The sequence below is a fragment of the Octopus bimaculoides genome, chromosome Z (assembly GCF_046866305.1).
Source record: "Octopus bimaculoides isolate indiv1 chromosome Z, ASM4686630v1, whole genome shotgun sequence".
Taxonomy (NCBI): domain Eukaryota; kingdom Metazoa; phylum Mollusca; class Cephalopoda; order Octopoda; family Octopodidae; genus Octopus; species Octopus bimaculoides.
Genome location: NC_142944.1, coordinates 15,231,682 through 15,256,681, shown reverse-complemented (window position 1 = coordinate 15,256,681; position 25,000 = coordinate 15,231,682). Strand labels below are relative to the sequence as shown.

Sequence of the window (25,000 nt, the reverse complement as noted above, 5' to 3'; positions counted from 1 at the left end):
GCCTACACTGTGGTCCTGGAAAAAATTGTTAATCCCTGGATAGACATTACATGCAATGGAAGGCCATATGTGTTTCAGTAAGACTCTGCACTATCACACCTGGCTCTAGTAACACAGGAATGGATGGTTGAAAATTTTCATGATCACATAACCCTTAATATTTGGCCTCCTAATTCCTTAGATGTCAATCCATTAGACTATTACATGTGGAGCGTTGTCGAGAGAGAGAGAGGTCAATGAACATGGCTATACCACCAAAGATCCTTTGAAAGCTGCCATAGTCAGAGTAATGTCCAAAATGAACCAAGACCACTTGAATCAAGTATGTAGATGATTTAGATCTCATATAGAGGCAGTTGTTGAAGCTGAAGGTGGCTTTACTGAATAACATTATAGAAAAGAAGTTTCATTTTTATCCTCGTAGCATCTTTTGGTAAATAAAGTTATTATCTTTTATTATATATCTGTTTTTTTACAAACATACGTCTGTCTTCAAAAAATTACACACCCTGTATATATATATATATATATATATATATATATATATATATATATATAGATAGATAGATAGATAGATAGATAGATAGATAGATAGATAGATAGATAGATAGATAGATAGATAGGTAGATAGATAGATAGATAGATAGATAGATAGATAGATAGATAGATAGATAGATACAGAGAGAGAGAGAGAGAGAGAGAGAGAGAGAGATGTATGTTCATATGTATTCTTTTACATTTTTACCTGCTTCAGTCATTTGACTGCAGCTATGCTGGAGTACCTTGAAGGATTTTAGTCGAACAACCCAGTACTTATTCTCTCGGCTCCTTTTGCCGAGCCTCTATGTTACGGAGACTTAAACACACCAACGCCAGTTGTAAAGCGATAATGGGAAGGACAGACACATTCACAAAGACACACACACGTCGGTGTATACGTATACACACATATACGACGGGCTTCTTTCAGTTTCCGTTTGCCAAATCCACTCACAAGGTTTTGGTCGGCCCGAAGCTATAGCAGAAAATACCTTCCCAAAAAGTCACGCAGTGGAACTGAACCTGGAACCATGTGGTTGGGAAGCAAGCTTCTTAACACACAGCCATGCCTGCGTCTATGTAACTATACACTTGCAGCCAGAAATCTCTTTTTCTTTTTTGGACTTTTTCCTTTCTCCTTTCCAATGAAGAGTTATGCTCGAAACGTCAAGCTAATACATTCCATGCCCTCTTGTTGTCTTTTATTATTCGTTTATTTCAATTGATTATATATCATACATGCATTCATACACACACACACATATTCATGTATATGTATGGATTGATGCATACAAATACATATATATATATATATATATATATACATACCTACGTACATACATACATACATATATATAAATATATATATATATATATATATATATATATATATATATATATATATATATATATACATATATATATGCACATACCTACGTACATACATACATACATATATATATATATATATATATATATATATATATATATATATATATATATATATATATATATATATATATATATGTATGTATGTATGTAGGCATGTAGATATATATATATATATATATATATATATATATATATATATATATATAGGAAAATGAAAAATAATAATAAGGCAGAATGCTAAACTGGAAACATATTTTAATAAAGATTTCTCTAATCGGCTTTCATTGCGAAGCAAATTTTCAAGAAGAGGGAGAATGAAAATGTTTTTTACAAATAAGTACAAAATGAAGAAAATAATATATAAAAAAATAAATATACCAATACATTATATTGTCTTTGAGCTTTTGAAGTTCAATGGTAATTCATGTAGATAATGGTTGGAAAAATAAGGATGCATGAGAATTCAGAGTTGTGTTAGGTTTAAAAAAAGGGGTTAAAAGTTTGTGTTAAGCAGGAAGTGTGGTGTCAAAACAGGAAGTGTGTGTAAGGGGAGACAAATGTTTTTAGTTGGAGTTATGAACTCTTTTTTTAAACAGGAGGTTTATGTCTGTTCCTAGAGAAATAATGTCATTGAGGGGTATATGTGTTAAGAAATGGTTGGAATTTCTCTATAAAAAGATTCTCCTTGTTGATTCTTTCTTGTGTGGAGATTCTGTCTTTACATTGATAGAAAGGGAATATAATGAATTTAGGGCTTTTGTTTCTGGTGCACAACTCCAGCACTACACATCAAAAATCAGATCAAAACTACCTGGACCAAGAAACTGCACAACAGAAAACTCCTTTTCTGTAACATGCTTAAAAACCACAACAAAGCTGAAATTTATGACAAATGGTTAAACTCTTCTCCCATCATACTACCCCGTAAATTCCAAATTAAACACATCACAGATGAACCAGAACAACAACGCTCTCTAAGAGAAAAACTGGCATCTGAAAAGATGAAAACTGAAGTGGAACTTTAAAAACTCAGAGCACAAAATCACGAACAAAAATACACAAAAATGGATGATGAGATGCTCTTCGAACTTACCACACACTCCAACGAGCAATCCCTTGAACATGGCTTTAAGCTGTGGAAAGATGAATGCCAAAAGGAAGAACTAACTTCCCTTAAACACTGGGAAAACAACAAAAAATTATTCCATAACTATGAAACACAATTCATATTAAACCTCAAATCAAAAAACCCTTCATAAAAGGACCCATAATACATACTACCACTGCTCCCCACAAACACCACTCCAAACCACACTACAAACACACATACCCCCCTACCTCCCTACACACAAAACAAATCCCCCCCAACCCTACAAAAACCCTTTTCTCCCACAAAATAATCCAATCAAGACCCAACTCAACCCTTCTCCTCCCCCATTGACAAGAAGCATCTTGAACCCTTCTTACACTTGTTATTATCCCCATCTCAATGCCCCCCACTCTCATACCAATAACAAATAAGGAATCCTACCCACACCTATGCATAAATCTCCGACCCAAGGAACCCCATACCTTCCACCCAACAAACACCCATAATCATACCACTTTTTCTACAGATCTTCATACCCACGCTACTCACACCAACAGAACCACAATAACTACCTACCCAACTCCAACCTCGCATACAATCCACCCTACAAACACAAAAACCCACCGCATTTCTCACAAAACCTTAAACCATCACATTCCATACCAACACAATCACTATACCTACCCATCCACTTCCAGCCTATCCACCCAACAATACCCCTAACCCTACCCCTTGTACCAGGACTCTAACAATCACTACACCCCCTACTTCAACAACCATTTTTTAGACGGAGGGGAGAAAAACAGGCACTACCATTAATACAGACCCATAAAAAGAAAACTAAAAAGAAAACTAATATAATAAATCTCTCTAATAAAACCCATACAAAAACCCAAATTAACATCCTAGCCAGAGGCTTAAAATTCACACCCACCCCAAGAACACCCAACCCCCCTGAGATCAAGGATGACATTTCAGAATTTTGCAGAAAGCTTCGTCTAGCAGAAGCTTTTATAGACCTCAACAATGAGGATGACTCAATTATAAAAACAAAAGCAACTTCATACCTTCCAAAGGCAGGAATAAAGCACTAGACGATTTTTGCAACCACATCCAAAGTTTCCCTTTTACCCCACCTAAAACCAAGGTCAAATCAAACTTTAATAGCATAGAATGGAAAAACCTAAGAGACTTACAACAGGACAAAAGCCTTACTATCAAAGAAGCTGACAAAGGTAGTACTGTAGTCCTAATGAACACAGATTTTTACAAACACCTAGCACTCTCCTTACTAAACGACAACTCATTCTATGAAATTATCACCAACTATAAACAACAAAAAACTCTCAAAAACCTCACCACCCTTATACTTCAGCAAGGTCAAGGACTCACGGACAAAGAAAAGGATTACATCCCTAATTTCAAATGCAATCCCAGCCTCTTCTATGGCCTCCCTAAAATCCATAAGAACAAATCCATCACCGAAGCTTGCAAACTCTCCTTTGAAATCTACATCAACATCAAGGCACCGGAAGATTTAAAACTAAGTCCCATTATAGCAGGCACCTCCTGCGAAACACATCGATTAAGCAATTTCTCGGACATTCTTTTGAAACCTTTCCTAAGTCACATCAAAAGTTTCATTAGAGATGATCTTGACATGCTCAATCACCTCCCGAAAACAACAAACGAGGAGTCACTCTTGGTTTCTTTTGACGTGGTCAACCTTTATACAAATATCCCTCATGAATATGCTATTGAGGCAATTAAATTCTGGCTGCACAAACACCCAGAAACATTTCCTAATCGCATCAACACAACTTTCATTATAGAATCACTTAAGTTCATTCTGACCAACAATTACTTCCTGTTTGCAGACACATACTTTCGCCAAAAATGTGGTATCGCGATGGGTACTAAAGTTGCACCAGTCCTTGCGAACCTCATAATGTTTTTTTTTTAATTATCACTATATGAAATCTCACGCCAGAAATTTGGACACCTTTTCCACATCTATTTAATGGATAACTGGAAAAGAAACTTGGATGATTGTTTCATCATATGGAAGGAATCCTATGAAAAACTTCTAGAATTCAAATCCATACTTAACAACATATATCCCAGCATTCAATTCACTATGGAATTCAGCAAACATCATCTCCCTTTTCTTGATCTCTTAATTATAAAAACACCTAATAACCAAATCACAACCGACATCTACCACAAACCTACAGACTCACAACAATACCTCCTTTTTAGCTCATGCCACCCAAAACACACCAAGATAAATATCCCCTTTAATTTAGCCAAAAGAATTTGCACCATTGTCTCTGACCCAACCACTCGAGAAATACGCTTACAAGACCTCGAAAAAACACTGCTACAACGCCAATATCCCTCCACACTCATAGATCTTGGAATAAAACGTGCCAAGGAACTTGACAAAAACACACTAAAAACCAACCAACATAATAACACACCCAACCCCAAAATACTTCCATACATCTCCACCCACAACCCCAAAATCATCGAAACATACACCACAATCAAACAAAACCTCCCCTTACTCACCACAGACCACATACATATATATATATTCATATGCATATATATATATGTATATAAGTATATATTCATGTACATATATATAGGTATACATATATATATATATATATATATATATATATATATATATATATATATATATATATATATATATATATATATATATATATATATATTATATATGCTTATATATAAATTATATATATATATATATTATATATGCCTATATATATATATATGTATTCCTGTATGTACACACATGCCTGTGAGTGTATATATATATGTGTTCCATAGTTAAGTTAGTATACTTCTTGATGTTATGTGGAAAATCATATATACGTTTTACTAATTAGCCATATCGATCGTGCTTATTAAAATGAAAAGAAATTCGAATGGTTATGAACTGAACATTTTAGAAATAAAGCCCTGCATTCTTCTATATAACGAATATGTTTTGTTGTTATTTTGAAAATCTACAGTGAGTGGGGCAGCTACTGAACTATATTCAACCTGATTGTGCGTTCGAATCTTGCCTAATGGAGATTTCTCATATGGAAATAAGAATGGAAAACATTGTATTTAGATAGATCAATGACTTGTCATCTGGAAATACGTTCTACAAATGTGAACGCCGCCGACATAACAACTGCAAGGCCAAAATTATACTGTGGGGAGAAGAAATATTGACCCAGATACACGAACTCACTCACGCTGCAGATATTCTTCGTCAAGATCTCCTATCTGTACGTGAGGAAATGAAGAAGAAAACCCAGCAAACTTGACAACAAATTATAACGCAAACTTTACATATTGTTTCGGAAAATGTCTCTACTCGATAACCGGTCATGTGTACTATTAGGCGTTCAATCAGATATTATAAGCAAGCTATACATGATCCGCATGCCATATTGAGAAACTTTCATGATGTGGTCATTCCAGATGAATACAAAAGAAATCATGCAATGAGGAAAAATTTCTTACGTTACGAAAGTGGACCCTGTGAGAACCGTATACTTTTGTTTTCTACTGAGAAAAATATGCGACTCTTGCAATCTTCAAGTGATTGGTTTTGTGATGGTACTTTCCAAGTAGTACCAGAACTGTTTCATCAACTCTGCTCCATTCACCGTTTAATCTCTAATAGAACTATTCTTTGTTTCTTTGCATTATCACCAAATAAACGTCAAGCCACGTTTGGAGAACTTTTCAGCCAATTTCAGGCTCTTTACTCCAGGTTCAACCCAGCTAATATTTTGATCAATTATGAACAAACTGCCAAGAATGCAATTACCGACATTTTTCCAAATGCAATTATGAAAGGATGCTTTTTTCATCACTCACAAGCAGTTTGTCGGAAGGTACATTAAGAGGGATTACAATCAAGATATCAAAGCGATGCTGATTTTGCTCTAAACGTTCGCATGATAACAGCCTTGGCTTTTGTGCCATCAGACAATGTTGTAACAGCATTTGAGCAATTACAAGAAAATTTGTGCCATGAAGCAGATCCAATCATTGATTACTTTTGAAGATGCTTATATCGGTAGAATACGATGGTGTAACAGAGGCAACCCACTCTTTCTTATTTATATGTGGAACATGTGTTATTTCTTTACTACCCACAAGGGGCTACACACAGAGGGGACAAACAAGGACAGACAAACGGATTAAGTCGATTATATCGACCCCAGTGTGTAACTGGTACTTATTTAATCGACCCCGAAAGGATGAAAGGCAAAGTCGACCTCGGCGGAATTTGAACTCAGAACGTAGCGGCAGACGAAATACCGCTAAGCATTTCACCCGGCGTGCTAACGTTTCTGCCAGTTCGCCGCCTTAACATGTGTGACCGCGTATGCAATGACTTACCACGAACAGTTAATTCCTTGGAGGGATTGCACGACCATGTACAGGCGAACGTAACGTCAAGTCATCCAAATATCTGGTGTTCACATCTGGTATTGAAGACGGAACAAGCATTTAACGACATGATCATCAACCAAATGCTGGTAGGACATCAGCCTTCACCCGAAAAGAAAAAAATATCAAGATTTAACGAAAAGAATTGCAAATATCGTGGAGGATTATGAAAATCGAGAAGTGAGATGGATTTTTTGAGAAGGATAGCTCATAACTTAGTTTTAGTTTTTCTTTGTAATTTTCCAAATTACATTATTGTTCGTGATATTGATAAATTATCTGTATATAACATTGTTTGTATAAAATTTAAGATATATTTTCTTCTTTTTTGTTGAAGTTTTACCTCTGCTTCCATAAATAAAACATAAATTGTATTTTTTGTATTTTTATTTTACCTTTAAAGAAATTAAGATTTTCTTTTAAGTTAATATATGACAACTAAAAGGATAAAATATAATTTTAGTTTAGTTACTTTCAGTATTTCTATGTTTTAGTTTCAATTTAATTTAAAATTATTGGGCTATTGTTCATCTGGAAATTGACAGTTAGGCAAATGTCCGTCGAGCACTTTTACGCCGGGCTCTTGTCAGTCGAGCATATCTTGTCCGGATATTATACATATGTGTGTGTGTGTGTTTGTGCGTGTACGATGGGCTTCTTTCAGTTTCCGTCTAATAAATACACTCACAAGGTTTTGGTTGGTCCGAGGCTGTAGTAGAAGACACTTCCCCAAGGTGCCACGCAGTATGGCTAAATCTGGAATCATGTCGATGGAAAGCAAGCTTTTTACCATAGAGCTGTACCTCTAAAAGATATATACACATACATCTAGTCATGCATTCATATACACATTTATTGCATACATGATTTACAACATACAGATCTACACATTCAGTGATATACACAGACTCGTAATACATTTGTAAATATATACGTCATATATACATACATGCACACATGTATACACATACATGTACATACAGACACATACATATATATACATATATACAAATAAATTGTACATACAAATACATATATACAAACATACAAATACACATATATAAATAAATACATACATACATACAAATACACACATACAAATACACATAGATACATGCATACATACATACAAACATACATACATAAATACATACATACATACATACATACATACATGCATACATACATACATACATACATACATACATGCATACATACATACATGCATACATGCATACATACATACGTATATGAAGTGATAGAAAACATGATATATACGTTCTCCTTACAATATGCTGAAAAATAAAATGGATCTATAAATGACGGTGAAATGAAGAACGAGCAGCAGCAATGAAAGCAGCAGCAGCAGCAGCAGCAGCAGTAGTCCTTGTAATTCTTTCCTGTTTTTTTTAATGACTAGGCACGTGTAGGAGAACAGAAATGTGATAGTAAGGAGAAATTAAATATAGAATGAATAATGTGTGAGAGAGTGGGGATTAAAAAGAACCATTTTGGTGATTCTTTGTTCTATTGTATGAGATAATTTGCTGTAACAATTGAAAAGTTCCACTTTGTCAAAGCACCGGGAAGTGAATTAAAGAAAGAGATAATTTCTGTCTAAAATGACATGATGCTAGCTCGTAGAATCAGGCATATATTTATGCATATATTTTATGTATATGTTGATTGTACTCCCTATTATAAAAGGAGCACTCCGTCGCTTACGACGTCGAGGGTTCCAGTTGATCCGATCAACGGAACAGCCTGCTCGTGAAATTAACGTGCAAGTGGCTGAACACTCCACAGACACGTGTACCCTTAACGTAGTTCTCGGGGAGATTCAGCGTGATACAGAGTGTGACGTGACTGGCCCTTTGCAATACTGGTACTACTCATTTTTGCCAGGTGAGTGGACTGGAGCAACGTGAAATAAAGTGTCTTGCTCAAGGACACAACGCGTCGCCGGGAATCGGACTCACGGCCTTACGCTCGTGAGACGAATGCCCCAACCACTAAGCCACGCGTCTTCACACTGTCTATTATGATAACTGTAGTATATGTATCTGTGTGTGTATATGTATATACATATATACATATTTATGCGTGCAATGTGTGTAATTGTTATTAAATGCATATATATTTAGTATACTTATATGTATATGCATGTGTGGTACGTGTGTATGTGTGTGTGTGTGCCCGCGCATCTGTGCCTTTTATATAATATATAGTTTGATCCAGTTCCTTATGACTTAGGTTCATCGGCGCATAGGACGAACTCATCTCATCAGAAAGCGAATGATGAGCAACGGATTTGAGAAAATATTCAAGATGGATTCTAGATTTGAGGACTCTATTGGTCAGCTCGGGCTACGTTTTGTTACTGATGAGTAAATGATAGCTGACTTTTTCTTTATTTCCAAGCCCACGTTGTTGTTGGCTGAGAGATGTAAACAGGTATGTGGAAAGCATCACTGCATTGCATTTTGTGCCATACATGGTGGTGTGGGGTGTTTTCGTACATTAGTCAACGTTACTAGCTCTATCGCCTGCCAAAGAAATGGCGCGGAAAATTCTATTATCTTTTCCTTCTGTTCTCGTGAACAATTGAGCTAAACAAATTCTTCTCTCAAATCGCTTCAGGTCAGTCTATAATATACATCCATAACTTTCCTTTTTACCCGCATAATTTAACAAATTCATTCGACTGCCATTTTAAACCAATATTTATTAATATTTGATATCATTCTTAACAACAATGTCGTTCAGAATTATCACAAAATTGACACATATATTGGATGATTTAACAGATACAATATATCTATCTATCTATCTATCTATCTATCTATCTATCTATCTATCTATCTATCTATCTGCCTCTCTCTCTCTCTCTCTCTCTCTCTCTCTCTCTCTATATATATATATATATATATATATATATATATATATATATATATATATATATATATATATTTTAGAAAGTTAAAGAAGTGATTTTAAATTCTCAATCGCAGAATAATGCTAATAATATTATATTATTAGCATTATTCTGCGATTGAGAATTTAAAATCACTTCTTTAACTTTCTAAAGACATCTCAACGCTTCTAAAAGCAAACTTCGTTTGTTTATTTACGTTTGTCGTAATTTGAATTTAACATATATATATATATATATATATATATACGTTCAAACGTACAAACATTTAACGCACATACAAGAATCGTTCGGGTAGAAGCGAATTATATCCTATTATGTGAGTGTTCATTTTTCAAGCATATCGAAGATTCTACCGAAAGCAGACGGCCTTTTTTGTACAACAAAAAAGGGCTGAAGATTAAGAGAAAGAGAAGCCCATAGGAAAAAAAAACCGGTGGTTCACTCCTTCTACTAAACATATCATACGTTAGGTGCTTTATATCATAGAGGTTTTTTTCAGTTTCTACTCGTCTTCGAACCGCTGAAAGAAGTTGAAAGATGTTATAAATTGAAACCGAAGATCACCAGCAACAGAATGCAATATTTTGATGGCAATAATCTATATGATACTCAAGAGTGTAACAATAACCGATGTCATTATCACTTGTGAACTGCAGATGACACAGCAATGACTTTTAGGGAGTGAGCCTTTCTTTGAGCCTAAATGCTACCTCGAAATTAAGAAATGCCTCTCATCAATTTGAACAAAGTGAATGCTAATCTTGATCCAGTGACCTATATCTTATTCTATCCCAAAAGAGAATCTGAACGGGAACTAAGATTGATAATTAAACACGAATTAATTAACGACAATCGACATATTAGATTTAGTATGACACAATAGAGAGCTATCCAAACAGTTGTAAAATAATAATAAATATAGTTAATTTATCTACGGAGAAAGATTGTTTTAGCAAGAGATATCGATTCTCATCTTGAGATTGAGGTAAATAATTTGAATTACATGTGATATCAGCAAAAGAAATATCGAAAATGGACATTATCAACGATTTTCTAGCGATTCAAGAATTCATGTAGGACATCCAGTTATTTTGCCATTATTATTTGAAGGATCGGATCTCAAAGAAACACGAGTTAGCGTGACCACGATGCTGTTCTTACAGTAAGAAAATAGCAAGAAATAAATACGTACGTAAATGACATTCGAAACTTCGCGGATTCAAATGCCAAGATTAGCTTATTTTGGAAGTGGTATTTACAATTTTTTTTTTTTTTTTTTGCAGGAACGAGCCTTTACCCAGCTAAAGTAGATGAAGTAGAAGTGAGCGATGAAGCAAAGAGACTGGATTTCATACAACGATAAATACTTCAATTCATTACCACTACTGTCAATTTTGACATACACGCTTACTGATGCTCCTTCGTCACTAGAGTAGAAGGAGGTGGCAAAATCTATTTGTACAATAGTATGATTATCAATCATGACAAAAGGAAAAGGTTTCCGTAGTTCTGAGCCCACAGTAACAGTACATTTGAAAAATAGACGAACAGTACTCACTGAATTTAGACATTCGGTCCCTATCTTGGGTAAGTTGATATTATTTTAATTTTACAATCCAGGCTTCCAACCGCATAATCGACGAAAGATGTCTGCTAGCCTCAGACAGTCCTAAAATAATTAGCATGATACCCGGAATATTATACCTTTTGGAAGCAAAGGTATTTTCTGGATATGATGCTCATCAAAATAACTACTTTTCAAAATATGTAATTTCAAAAGATTCATATGATGAGTTTTTGATAAAATAATTTTATGTAATGGTATGGGAATGAAAATTTATGAACTTGGAGCTTTTGCCGCTTCAGAAGAACAAATGGTGTAATATGTAATTGAAGCCTATTTATTCCATCTTCTTGTAAAAGGTAAAGACCATGGGATTGTACCTATAAAGTTCCCCTCCAAGGCACAAGTCCAGGCAAGGTTGTTTATGGAAGACCAGCAGTCACTCATGCATACCAGTCATTGATGTTATCCAAGGGAAAGGCAAAGGTCGATACAGCTTGGCACTAGTGACGTAACAACTCGTTTCTACAGCTGAGGAAACTGGAGCAACGTGAAATAAAATAACTTGCTCAAGAACACAACACAGTCAGGTCCGGGAATCAAACTCACAGCCACTGAGCCATGCGCCTTCACACACACACATACAATCACACACACACATACAAACACACACACATACAATCACACACACATACACTCAAACGCATGCACATAAAACATAGATAGATAGATAGATAGATAGATAGATAGATAGATAGATAGATAGATAGATAGATAGATAGATAGATAGATCAAGTCTAAATTTTTCACTGATAAACAAAGCAAATTTGCTCAGATTCGTAAACATTAAGTAAGAGAACAATGTATCTTCCCCTGGATAGGAACTACGTTTTCTAAGCATTTTATTTCATTTCATTGTTACGTAGAAAGTGAAGTTAGTAATTTTCTCTTTTTGCTTTCTTATTTCGTTCTTCTTTTTTTTTTTTTTTTGCAAATTTGCTTCGCTTTACTTTGCTTTCCTTTTTATTTTTTTTTTACTTACCTTATATTTTATATTTTGTCATGTCTTTAAATAAGTATTAGAAATTGTAAAGGTACAATATACTATTTGACAGTCCTCTTGTAATAATAATTATAAGACACCACACTACAAAGAAAGCAAGCAGGCGACTTATATTAAAAAAAAAAAAATACGAGAAAAATAGAAGCAGTCATTCAAAGTGGTTGTTATTTATATTTTGTTTTGCATTTTCATCTATTTTTTTTTTTTTTATGTATATATTCTTTTCTATTTCATTCTTCTTTGCAAGTATCTAAGTCTATAAAAAGATAATTACCTATAACCAAATATCAAGCACCAATTATGGCATCATCCAAGAAACCTGAGAACTCATTCTTTTTCCCCACCAACGAATGAACTGAAAATAATCAAGAATTAAATTTGGCATCAATAATTCCGCTTTTTCTTTTGTGTCGCTTCTTGAAAACCATTAAGTAGGACTTTGCGTGTATGTGTGTGTGAGTGTGTGTGTGTGTGTGTGTGTGTGTGTGTGTGTGTGAAAGTGAGATAGAGAGAGTGCGTGCGTGTGTGTGTGTGTGTGTGTGTGTGTGCCTGCGTGTGTGTGTGTGTATGTACATGCGTGTGTGTGTGTTTATGTGTGTGTGTGTTGTGCTAGTGTGTATGTGAATTGATGTCGTTACAGATGATTGTGTATGTATATATATATATATATATATATATATATATATATATATATATATATATATATATATATATATATATATATATATATATATATATATATGTGCATCATTGTATAGACATGCATGTATATATATATAAAAAACATGCATATATATATATATATATATATATATATATATATGTATGTATATATATATATATATATATATATATATATATATATATATATATATATATATATATATATATATATATATATTCATATATATATATATATATATATATATATATTCATATATATATATATATATATATATATATATATATATATATATATATATATATATATTCATATATTTATATACATACATACATTCATATGGATATGCGTATATACATATATATGTGTGTGTGTGTGTGTGTGTGTGTGTGTGTGTGTGTGTGTAAGTGCACTTATGTATGGAAATATGTGTATGTGTGACTGAGTGTATGTCTATGTGTGTAATATGCATGTGTATGTGTGTCTTTACAACTTGCGTAGAATAAACGTGTGTTTACCTTTCCAACAAATCACTCTCTCGTTCTTTACTCTATTTTTCTCACTACCTTCCTCACTTTCAAAAATGTTCGTACACATGTAATCATTATACACGCATACTTATAAATTTATGTATATATATACACACATATACATACGTACATATGTAGCCATACATTACAGACTACATGTTATAATAGCATAAAATGAAGGAAAAAAATGATTGTGTAAATGCTGCAATTCTTTTTATAATATTTCAAAAATATTCTAATCTTGGTAATTTTCGAAATTACGTATATTTAGATACAAGTGAGATTCCTTGTGGCTTTAAATTTTGCAATACATGTATTTTTTAAATATACCTATTTATGATTTTGTATGATATATATATATATATATATATATATATATATATATATATATATATATATATATATATATATTACTGTTTTTATTTCATTTTACGTGATATTTTTGATGTTCTGATGCTATTTTATGACAGTCATGTGAATGAGAAATTTTAGACACAACACAAACATTTATGCTGCATTTTAAGTGAATTAAGCACTCGGCAAACCCAGTTTTTTGACATTTATTTGAACCAAAGTTATTGCACTTCATGTATATTAACATGTATTCTTAAATCCAAGAAATTATCTCCCCACTTTTTTAGAGTATCTCAAGCAATTGACCCTAGATTTGTAGTGTCTGTCAACGACTAAGACAGAGCTGTCATACAGTTAAGAATTTATTCGTACGATACCTGGCACATATTGCATAAATTTAATTACTTAGAATCATGATGATGCCTTATTTGAGGTGTTTCCATAAATACTTTTACTTTCAATTATGCAGATTATTTTGGCAATTTAGTGCCATAACATTTTTTTCCTTTGCTGTATGTAAAAATTTATCCATTTTACTTGGTTAGACACTTTATTGCTGATGAGGTCTAATGCAACGAAACATGTTAATATTTTTCTTTTTCATGCAAAAAAACTGGCCGTTCTTGCTCAAAGTAAGGAAAATAACTTCAAAAATCATTTTTCAATTTCTTAATATTATCATTACTCCTCATTGAGTATGAGTAAGCATTTACTTCCAGCTTCATTGTTTTAACCTGAGAGGAGAAATTTCTGTACTAATTAAATACAGAGGTCCCGACGCATCTACGTAACGATATAAAGGGGAGATAATCTAGTTTTTTCCAAAACTATTGTGACTTCACATAAGCGGCCCTTGTGTAAGTCGAAACTATAAACTAACCCTAAACATAAACCCTAACCCTAAACCCTAACCCTAACCCTAAAACTTACCCTAACGAATGTGCACTATAAAAACATCAGATTAAAATCAGACGATATTATGGGGGAAAAGATCGGATTAAAGCAGACGATATTGTGTTGCCCCTTACATCATTAACAGTAGACTTGGTAAAACTAGATTACCTCCCCTTCATATAGTTACGTAGAGGCACCGGGACCTTTGTATTTAAATAGTGCCGAAATTTCAGTTGCCAAATGATTTGTGTACAGCTCATAGTGCATCTGTTAAGTTTTCAAATTTCTGCCTCAGTTCATTTGAGTTATTCCCAAAACTTCATTTTACTGTTGATTATGCAAATTATTTTATGTAAAATATTTATAACTCTTCTTCTATATTTATAAAAATCAACCCTAAAACATACTGATGAAGTCTAACAGACCGAGACGTATGTTGATTGTTCTTCCTTTCCTAGAAGCCAACGTCATCCTGCTGTTATGCTGGAGTGCCGTCTTGAAGGGTTTTTAGCAGAACAAATAGAACCTAGTAGTTATTTTAAGACTGATACTTATTATATCGATCTCTTTTTGCCGAACCAAAGAAGTCTAGCAAAAAAATGTATAATGCTGTTTAATAAGGCTACACAGAAAGAATCAGAAGGGAATGAGTTGTATTCAAGTTCAAAATGCGATACTTTTGTTTGCTGTTTTCAAACAACGCTGAACAAACGGGTACTACTAAAGCAGAGTGGTCCCGAACGCGCAGTCACGCAGTCGCGCGTCCGCGCTAGCTAGTCGTGAGTGGTCGATCCTAACCCTAACCCTATCCCTAACTCTAACCCTAACCCTAACCCTAACCCTAACCCTATCCTAACCCTAACCCTAACCCTATCCCTAACCCTAACCCTATCCCTAACCCTAACCCTAAACTTAACCCTATCCCTAACCCTAACCCTAACCCTATCCCTAACCCTAACCTTATCCCTAACCCTAACCCTAACCCTATCCCTAACCCTAACCCTAACCCTATCCCTAACCCTAACCCTATCCCTAACCCTAACCCTAACCCTAACCCTAACCCTATCCCTAACCCTAACCCTAACCCTATCCCTAGCCCTAACCCTAACCCTATCCCTAACCCTAACCCTAACCCTATCCCTAACCATAACCCTATCCTTAACCCTAACCCTAACCCTAAACACATGTATTCATTTGCACACGCGTACTCACACGCGCGCGCGCACTTTTTATAGGATCGACCACTTACGACTAGCTAGCGCGGACGCGCGACTGCGCGTGTGCGCGTTCGGGACCACTCTGCTTTAGTAGTACCGAACAAACGTATATTACAGGAAAATTCATGGTGTGTGCAAGCAATCAAAATTTTACACCTTCAATCTGACAGGAATAACAACTAAACAAGAACACATTGAGATACACTTACTAATTATTACAAGTTCTTTAGGTTAGAGCTGAATATCCACCCATAGCACGAAGCTGGACAAGTAGTCTTGCTGAAGCAGTCAATTTCAGCCAACAGGATAACACGATATAATAAGCCTCGTAACGGCTTAGAAAGAGAAGACGAATGTCAAGTGAAGAAGTGGGCATAAGGATTCTGAGTTGCTAAAAAAAAAAAGAAACTTAGCCCAGTAGTCATAATGAGTAAGAAATTGAACAAGTAATTTTCCAGGTTCTAGATGAAGCAGACAGAATGAGAAGCTTGGCAGAACATTGTTAACAGTTCAACGTCTTCATAGCAACAAACTCAACATTTAGTTTTTAGACGCGCTTTAGACTTGGGCGGAAGTTGTTTGAGTCTGCGCAACGCCAACCTTAACTGATTAGCGTCTGTCCCAAACAACTAGCTCGAGCTGCAGTAAAAAACATAAATTCATCATGTCTCACTACAGAAGTTACGGGAGATGTAAACAAACTACAAGTTATCCAGCAGTTGCAGAAGACTAACACAAATATACCACACACACATACACACACACACACACACACACACACACACACACACACACACACACACACTATCACACACTCACACACACACTCACACACACATACACACACACACACACATACATACACACACCAAGCTTCTTTCAAGCAACAGGCTTCTTTCAAGCAACAGGCTTCTTTCAAGCAACAGGCTTCTTTCAACCAAATCCATTCACAAGGTTTCCGTTGACTCGGCGCTGTAGTAAATGATGCAAAATTACTTCCTCTCTACCGCTAGGTATCAAATAATTATCAAATAAGCAGACAGCTCCGGGTATGAGCTCTGGGTCCTCAGCCGCCCGGCTTTTCGGCATCAGCATGCTGTGGGCCTGTTTGTAGGGTTCTTCTCTTCCGTTGCGGTCCCTCCCTCTAAGTATGAAGAAACCTTGAGTCCATTTTCCAGTTGAAGGTGGCAGACCTTGAGCAATTGCTGAAGAATATTGAACTCCATCAAGGATTCTTGATACTTAGAAATTACCTTTCGATTCCTAAACTTCTATATTTACTCCAGAGTCAGTTCATCTAACTGGTTCCTATCTTGACTCCAATGCTTCGATAACCTAATCTTTGAGAGACTCGAATGCTTGGTCAATATCAGGCTCTCTTCAATGTCCCGCGATCAGGCTAGCATTGCTGAAGCGATTTGGGGGTCTTGGTCTTCATAAGTGTTCCTCTCTCTCTCTCTCTCTCTCTCTCTCTCTCTCTCTCTCTCTCTCTCCTGCTTCCTTTCTTCTACTCACACCTGCTGCACCCTGGTGAGCAACATCCTCCCCTTTCCAACACGGACAGGTTCCAATAGGGAGTTGGATGAATGATGAGGGGGAAGCCCAAAAGGCAAAACAAAAAAAAGGGAAGGGACAGAAAAAAGGGAGAAATCCAAGAAACGGCAAGTACAGACACACTGATGAAAACACCCTTCTTACAAGCATCACAAACATCCACAACAGAATCAAAAACATACTTTAAAAAGAAAACTGTCACCACAACAACAACAACCATCCGTACAGCAGTGGAATTCGTGCTAGTGAGGATGACCAATGAAAGGCTGACGGCTCTCATAACACAAAACGAGAACATTGAAAGAGAGGGGGTGATCTGCGGTCCCAAGACTTTCAGAGTACCGGAGAGCCTAATGATGGTGCGAATGACATTAGAAACTTGTTGTTGTTATTGTTGTTGTTGTTGGCATTCCGTCGCTTACGACGTCGAGGGTTCCAGTTGATCCGATCAACGGAACAGCCTGCTCGTGGAATTAACGTGCAAGTGGCTGAGCTCTCCACAGACACGTGTACCCTTAACGTAGTTCTCGGGGATATTCAGCGTGACACAGAGTGTGACAAGGCTGACCCTTTGCATTACAGGCACAACAGAAACAGGAAGTAAGAGAAAGTTGTGGTGAAAGATTACAGCAGGGTTCGCCACCATCCCCTGCTGGAGCCTCGTGGAGCTTTAGGTGTTTTCGCTCAATAAACACTCACAACGCACGGTCTGGGAATCGAAACCGCGAGTCCGCTGCCCTAACCACTGGGCCATTGCGCCTCCACCATTAGAGACTTATACTAGCATTAAACGGAGCTACCCGTATGACAATGGATCTCCCAGTGTAACGGCCAGCAGTTGGTTTTTAAGGGGTTTCCAGAGGAGCCCAACAAAACAGACAGGATAGGAGAACCACTCGACCACAAACAGCACAAGGCGGGTAAGTGACATTCCCTTTTTCCTTTCTTTACTTCCTGGCCAGCGTGGTGGTTCTTAAAATAGGTTGTATAAATGTACGTGGCCTGGGATCGTCCTGGATGCAAGGACGCTTGCGCAATGACCTCAGGTGACTAAGTCTGGATGTAATAGCCGTCAATGAGACCAAGATCGCGGATACACGGGAATTGTGGCAGGGTGGGCAGTGTTGTTCAGAAAAGGCCTGGATCTCGAGATACGGTCGGTTTTCCTGGACTCGGAAGGTAAGTCGGTGGTCCTGCACGTGAACGATAACAATGGCAGTGCTTTTAAACTGGTCACAGCGTATGCACCAACTAGTGCGGGGCAACCGGAGTTCTTCAGACGTCTGGACGGTTTTCGAGAGACGTCTCGCTCTTTACTGTTAGTGGGCGATTGGAACGCCATTTTGGATATACGTGTGGGGTGGTTGGAGCTAGCGGATAGGAAATCGAGTGCGCAAGCCTCACAAATCTGCTGAATCGCTTCCAGCTGGCGGAGAAATTCAGATTGGATTTCCCGAACACTCCAGTATGGACATGGGAAAACTGAATCGGGTCATCCGGATCTTATCTACATAGAGTATTTTGTAGGCCAGCAGGTAGGAATAACATAGGTTGTCCACAATTTGAATTCCTCAGCTACACTGGCCACAAATTTGTGATCTGTACGGTTGACCTAGATAGGCGCCATGGGAAGGAACCCAGATACTGAAAGCTGAACGTGTCTTTCCCGGCGCGTCAGGCTTTCAGAGACCGGCTTAGCAAATTAGTCCATCGAAAATTAACAGGTGCAGTCGTTAACAACCGTTGGTGAGTGGGTGGGGTGGGGTGGGGTGGGATAAAACGGGTGATTAGAGTAGAAGCTGTAGAATGTTGCAGAGAACTAGTGATAGAGAAAACTAGAGTAGAGGGAGACTTAGTTAGGAAATAAGAAGAGGCACTCAGTAGAGGTATAGCGACCAACGTGCTGGCAGCGAGATTGGTTCTGAAATATTTCTTCAAAACCAAGCATGAAGGTCGCATTGTCAGAGCTAGGAAGCGTGCTCTAAACCAGGAGGGAACGAAAGCCGTTCGATAGGCCCAAGTGGTCGAGGAACAACGTGGTAATAAAACTACAATTCGGTCTTTGAGGGGTCGGGACGGGTGCCTGCCACACGAGTCGAAGCAGATTTGTGTGGAATTTCAGCGGCACTTTGCTGAACTGTACAGGGCGCGCGATGGCCCGGAGGCAGAGGTGAACTTTACTTCCTACCTTGATGATATGCCGCGGCTTTCCGACAGGGACGTGGAGTTCTGCGAAATGCCGATAACAGCTGAAGATATACGTGACTCGTTGGCTAGTTGCACGAGGGTGAGATTTCCGTTATTGGGTGGTCTGCCCTTCGTGCTTTATATACATATACCAAACTTCTTTGCTGAGCTTTGGAGAGCTTTGGAGAGACGACTACCGCAACTGGCATCAGAATGGGAGAAAACCTCGGTCTGTGAGCTGAGATGTGGTGACGCTACTGAGAAAGGATCCGAATAAGGAGGACATTGCTGACAATCTTAGGTCAGTAACTCTGCTAAATACAGATTACAAAATTTTGGCCAGTTGTGACCAAAGAAGTTGGTGCTTGTCGTTGACAGACTGATGGGTGATGTGCAGACAGGTGCTGTGCCCAGCAGAACTATACACGACAACCTCTACATTAGAGAGGGTTGTTAAAGAACCTGGCATGGGTGGGGTCCTGATCCATTTGGATCAATCGAAAACTTTTTATAGGGTCGACCATCTGTACTTGGCGGCTGTCCTCAAGGCGGCTGGTTTCGGTCTTGTTTTCAGAGTCTAGATCGCTGCAATTTACACCGAAATCTGTTCGGTGGTTAAAGTAAAGGGCCACCTCTTGGAATCATTTAGTATCGCCCGTTCGGTCCGTCAAGGATGCCCACTCTCACTCCTCCTCTACAAAGTGGCACTCGAGCCATTACTGAGGAAGCTGGATGTTTCGAGGAGGGATCCCACGGGAACTGAGATGCAGGAGGTTCGTGCTAGTGTATGCGGACGAAGTAACCGTGATAGTGTCGTACATCCCTGAAACCGAGATGGTCGGCACTACCCTATAGGAATACGAAGCGATGACAGGAGCAATGATCAACCAGATGAAGACAGCGGGCCTGCAGTTCAGCACCTGTAAAGGCAGGCCCTTGCCAACCAACAGCGTGGTGTGACGCTGGACGGAAGGACCTGTTTATGTGCTCGCGGTCTGGTTCGGTCCGGACTTCCAAGTGGACATGAATTGGGGTGACAGACAGGGTGGCCAGTCTCACTCATAAATGGGCCGAGCGGAAGTTGTTCCTGAAAGGTCAGGTGGAGCTGGCGAATGCGTACATCGCATCTGTCATGTACTACCGCCTGACTGTCGTCCTTTTCCCCGCTTCGTGGCTGAACGGGCTGGTGCGTTTGCTCGCCTGCTTCCTGTGGAGAGGACAGGTACTGCTTGTCAGACAGTCTATTTGCTGTCAGCACCCGTTGCATGGAGCAGTGGGTATGCCATAGCTGATGATGTGCAGACATGCGCTGAGGCTGTGACATTTCTAGTGATACCTTAACGGTGAGTCGGTGTAGTCGCTGTTTGTTGAACGCGCTTTTCCGCAGTTCCTTGACGGGGCTACAAGTCCTGGATCAGACGTAGACCCAGGCACGGCGCTTGGCACCTAGACTATCTCCAAGTGCTCACAGCCCTCGGCTAGTTGGGTAATGCGGTCGGTGGAAGTTCCACCTTGGAGTTCTATAGGAAATTAGTGGAGGGCAAGAGCGACAACGTACTCAGAGAGGTACTGGGCGTCAAGTGGGATCAACTGGCCGGTCTCTTTCGATGGGCTTTCAGGCCGAGAGCTATGGATAACTTCCACAAATCCCTGGCTTGGCAGTACTATCGGAAGGCGCTTCAGGTTCGAGATAAGCTCTACAGGCACGGATGTGCAGTCAATCGGGCTTGTCCGAGATACACCTGGATCGATTAACCCGTTCTGCATGCTCTCGTACAGTGTCTGCACATTGCTGACTTGTGAAGCCTTGTCGAACAGTTATTGTCCGCGTCCATTGTGAAGATCACCACGCCTTCTTCCTTTGACTGGGATGGGAGGGCAATTTTTCTCTGTCTGGTGGCTATGACAAAAGAGCTTGTGTGGTAGACACGATTTAAAGGGTTGAAGACGGGTACCCTCCTCTTCGGCCAAGGCGTCATTGACTTTTTCATGTTCTACATCAAAAGGAAAACGAGGTTGGTGAGAGAGGTACTGTCTCTGAATAAGTTCGTTGAAAGGTGGGTGAATGGGGCAAGAATGGCCCGCGTAAATGGGCCTACTCTATGTGAGCACCTGTAGGCCGGATGGAAGGGAGAGAAGAGGGTGTCTTCTTGAGGAGCTTTTGTTGTTGAGGGGCCCAAAAGGCGTGAGATCACTTTGGTCACATTACGGTGGAACTCCCCCACCCCTATTGGCTTGCATATTGTTGATTTAATATATTTGTTAATCGTTGTGTTCGTTGGCTGTTTACACATTTAACCTCACTGCCCACGACTGTGTACCGTTCTCTATGTTTTGTGTTCGGCACTGGTGGCCAATAAAAAAAGTATTATGGTGGTGATGATGATGATGATGATGATGATGATGATGATGATGATGATGATGATGATGATGATGATGATGATGATGATGATGATGATGATGATGATGATGATGATGATGATGATGATGATGATGATGATGATGATTATTATCATTATCACTTAGGCTGGTGAGCTGGCAGAATCGTTTGCACACCGGACAAAATGCCTAATGTTATTTCTTCTGTCCTTACGTTCTGAGTTCAAATTCTGTCCAGGTCGACTTTGCCTTTTATCCTTTCGGGATCGATAAATTAAGTACCATTCAACTACTGGGGTAGATGTGATCGACTTTCCCTCCCACCAATAAATCCAGGCCTTATACCTATAGTAGAAAAGATTAATATTATTATTATTATTATTTAGGCGGCGAGCTGGCAGAATCGTTAGCACGCTGGACGAAATGCTTAGCGGTATTTCGCCCGTCCTTATGCTCTGTGTTCAAATTCTGGCGAGATAAATTTTGCCTTTCATTCTTTTGGAGTTGATAAATTAAGTCCCAGTCGAGTACCGGGGTCGATGTAATCGACTTACCTCGTCCTCAATATTTCAGGCCTCGTATCTTTAGTAGAAAGGATTATTATTAGAGCCAACGAGCTGGCAGATTCGTTAGCACACTGGACGAAAAGCTTAGCGGTTTTTCACCCTGTCGCTAACTTCTGAGTTCAAATTCCGCCGAGGTCGACTTTGCCTTTCATCCTTTCGGGGTTGATAAATTAAGTACCAGTGAAACACTGGGATCGATGTAATCGACTAGTCCCCTCCCACAAAATTTCAAGCCTTGTGCCCTTTAGTAGAAAGGGTTATTATTATTATTATTATTATTATTATTATTATTATTGGTTGTTCGCGCATCGACACGTGTTGCATATCGTTCCTGTAAGTTTTTATTTATTTTCCTTATTAAAGTCTATCATTTTTGTTTTATTTTATTTTATTTTTTTGCATATTGTTTATCTGTTTTGGGGCAGACCAGAAGAGTCTGAAAAGGAACATTTGTTGTCTGCCCTAAGAGGAAAAATTTCTAAAAGAAAGGATTTTTTAAATTCAAGTATCAATATGGTGGAGCTCTCGTCACAAAACGAACTGCAAGAGAGGGTGACTTTCGCAGGTAAGAATCAGTATCTTTCTGCTTCTGCCAGCCAAGCTAACTCGTCTACGCTACAAAAAATAGAAAGTGGTAGCAGGAACGACAACAACAGCAGTAGAGTAGAGTATGAAAATAATTTTCCGTTGCTTACAGCACCACCATCGCCATCGTAGCAGGGGAAGGAAGAAACCAACAGCACTTGTGAGAACATTGTCACCTCTGCCGCCAGCGGTGGCAACAGCAAGCGAGCAACGACCGACAAAAATGTTTAAAGATAAACAAATGAACGAAAATGACGAAACTTTCAAACCCAGGAGCGTGAGGATCGCATCACCTACAAGAAAAACATGCGAGGAGATTTTCTGCATGAAGATTACTATAGAGGTGCCAGAAAAATGTTAAGAAAAGTTGGACGAAATATTCATCTAAAAGTACCCGCATCTGTCCAGCAGAGTACAAATTTGCGGACGATTATATATAAAGTGGTTGACACAAGGAGCAGGAAGGTGGAACAGGCTACACAGCAGCTAGTAGGAAAATGCCTGCGTCCAGTCTGGAGCAGTAAAACTTATGTAGCCAGGGGTAAAAATTTGGGATTGTCGAAGTGAGATTCGGCTAGGGAAAGAAGCCAAACGTCATTCCACCCTAACCAGTGATGATCGTGATCCAAATATGCCTTGACTGAAGAGTATCCAAGGTGAAGATACGTAATATACCCCCAGAGATCAATATTTGCTTGTTGGTAGCTTCAGTGTTCTTCGAAATAAACAAATATTCCCCAAATACAGAGAATAAGAGCGCAACAGTTTGGGTCAAGTGATGCAACTCCTCATACAGACAGAACCATCCAGCATTGAGACCATACCGGATTATATAACTCTGTCGGAGGGTACAAAACTTCATGTAGCTGTTGAAGGTAGAAAGCCGAGATATCACTCGTGCGGGGAGACAAACCACCTTACGTGCATTTATACTGACTACATTGAGAATGGTGAGAGGTACAGAAGCGGAAAAGGTTACTTGCAGTAATTTAGTTGCTGGAGAGGTGATGGACGTTCCGTCCCCTTATGTATATGTGGGTGTTTCCACGAGCAATTAATTCTTTATATAGTTTTTTTTTTATTAATGTCTCTCCTGAAAGTCCCTACTCCTTCAGGATATTTTGCTTTGATGGTGTTCTATATGTTTTGTGATGTTTGTATGACTTTAATGAGTACCGGTGTGTTGTTTCTTGCTGTGATAAGGTCGATGTGTGTGATGCCTATATGATTATTTATGTGATTCATTAGTCTTTTATTGTACCTGTTTATTGCCGTGTAGTTGAAAATGTTTGACTTTTGCTGATGTTGAAATCTGTGATTTGAGGGTTGTGTGTGAATTGGGTTGTGCTTGTGATAGTGCTGTCTGTGATAGTGGTAGTGGTGGTGGTGGTGGTAGGGATGGTAGTGGCGGGAATTTTGTTTGACAAAGCTATCTCTGAAAGGACGGGTGAATGCATATATCGCATCCGTAATACATTATCGCC

At 38.2% G+C, this 25,000-nt stretch overlaps 2 long non-coding RNA genes across 2 annotated transcripts in view; one reads left to right on the top strand and one right to left on the bottom strand.

Moving 5' to 3' along the window:
- The window catches only part of LOC149132143 (uncharacterized), a 28,827-nt gene extending 12,084 nt beyond the window's left edge, over window positions 1-16,743 (bottom strand). Inside the window, exons 1-3 of the long non-coding RNA XR_016244837.1 lie at window positions 16,455-16,743; window positions 12,843-12,923; window positions 6,956-7,108 (exon numbers count right to left, since the gene is read on the bottom strand). This is a non-coding gene — a long non-coding RNA (uncharacterized LOC149132143). The remainder of the gene's footprint in view (window positions 1-6,955; window positions 7,109-12,842; window positions 12,924-16,454) is intronic.
- Window positions 16,744-17,034: 291 nt separating this feature from the next.
- The window catches only part of LOC149132142 (uncharacterized), a 28,799-nt gene continuing 20,833 nt past the window's right edge, over window positions 17,035-25,000 (top strand). The window contains exon 1 of the long non-coding RNA XR_016244838.1: window positions 17,035-18,719. This is a non-coding gene — a long non-coding RNA (uncharacterized LOC149132142). The remainder of the gene's footprint in view (window positions 18,720-25,000) is intronic.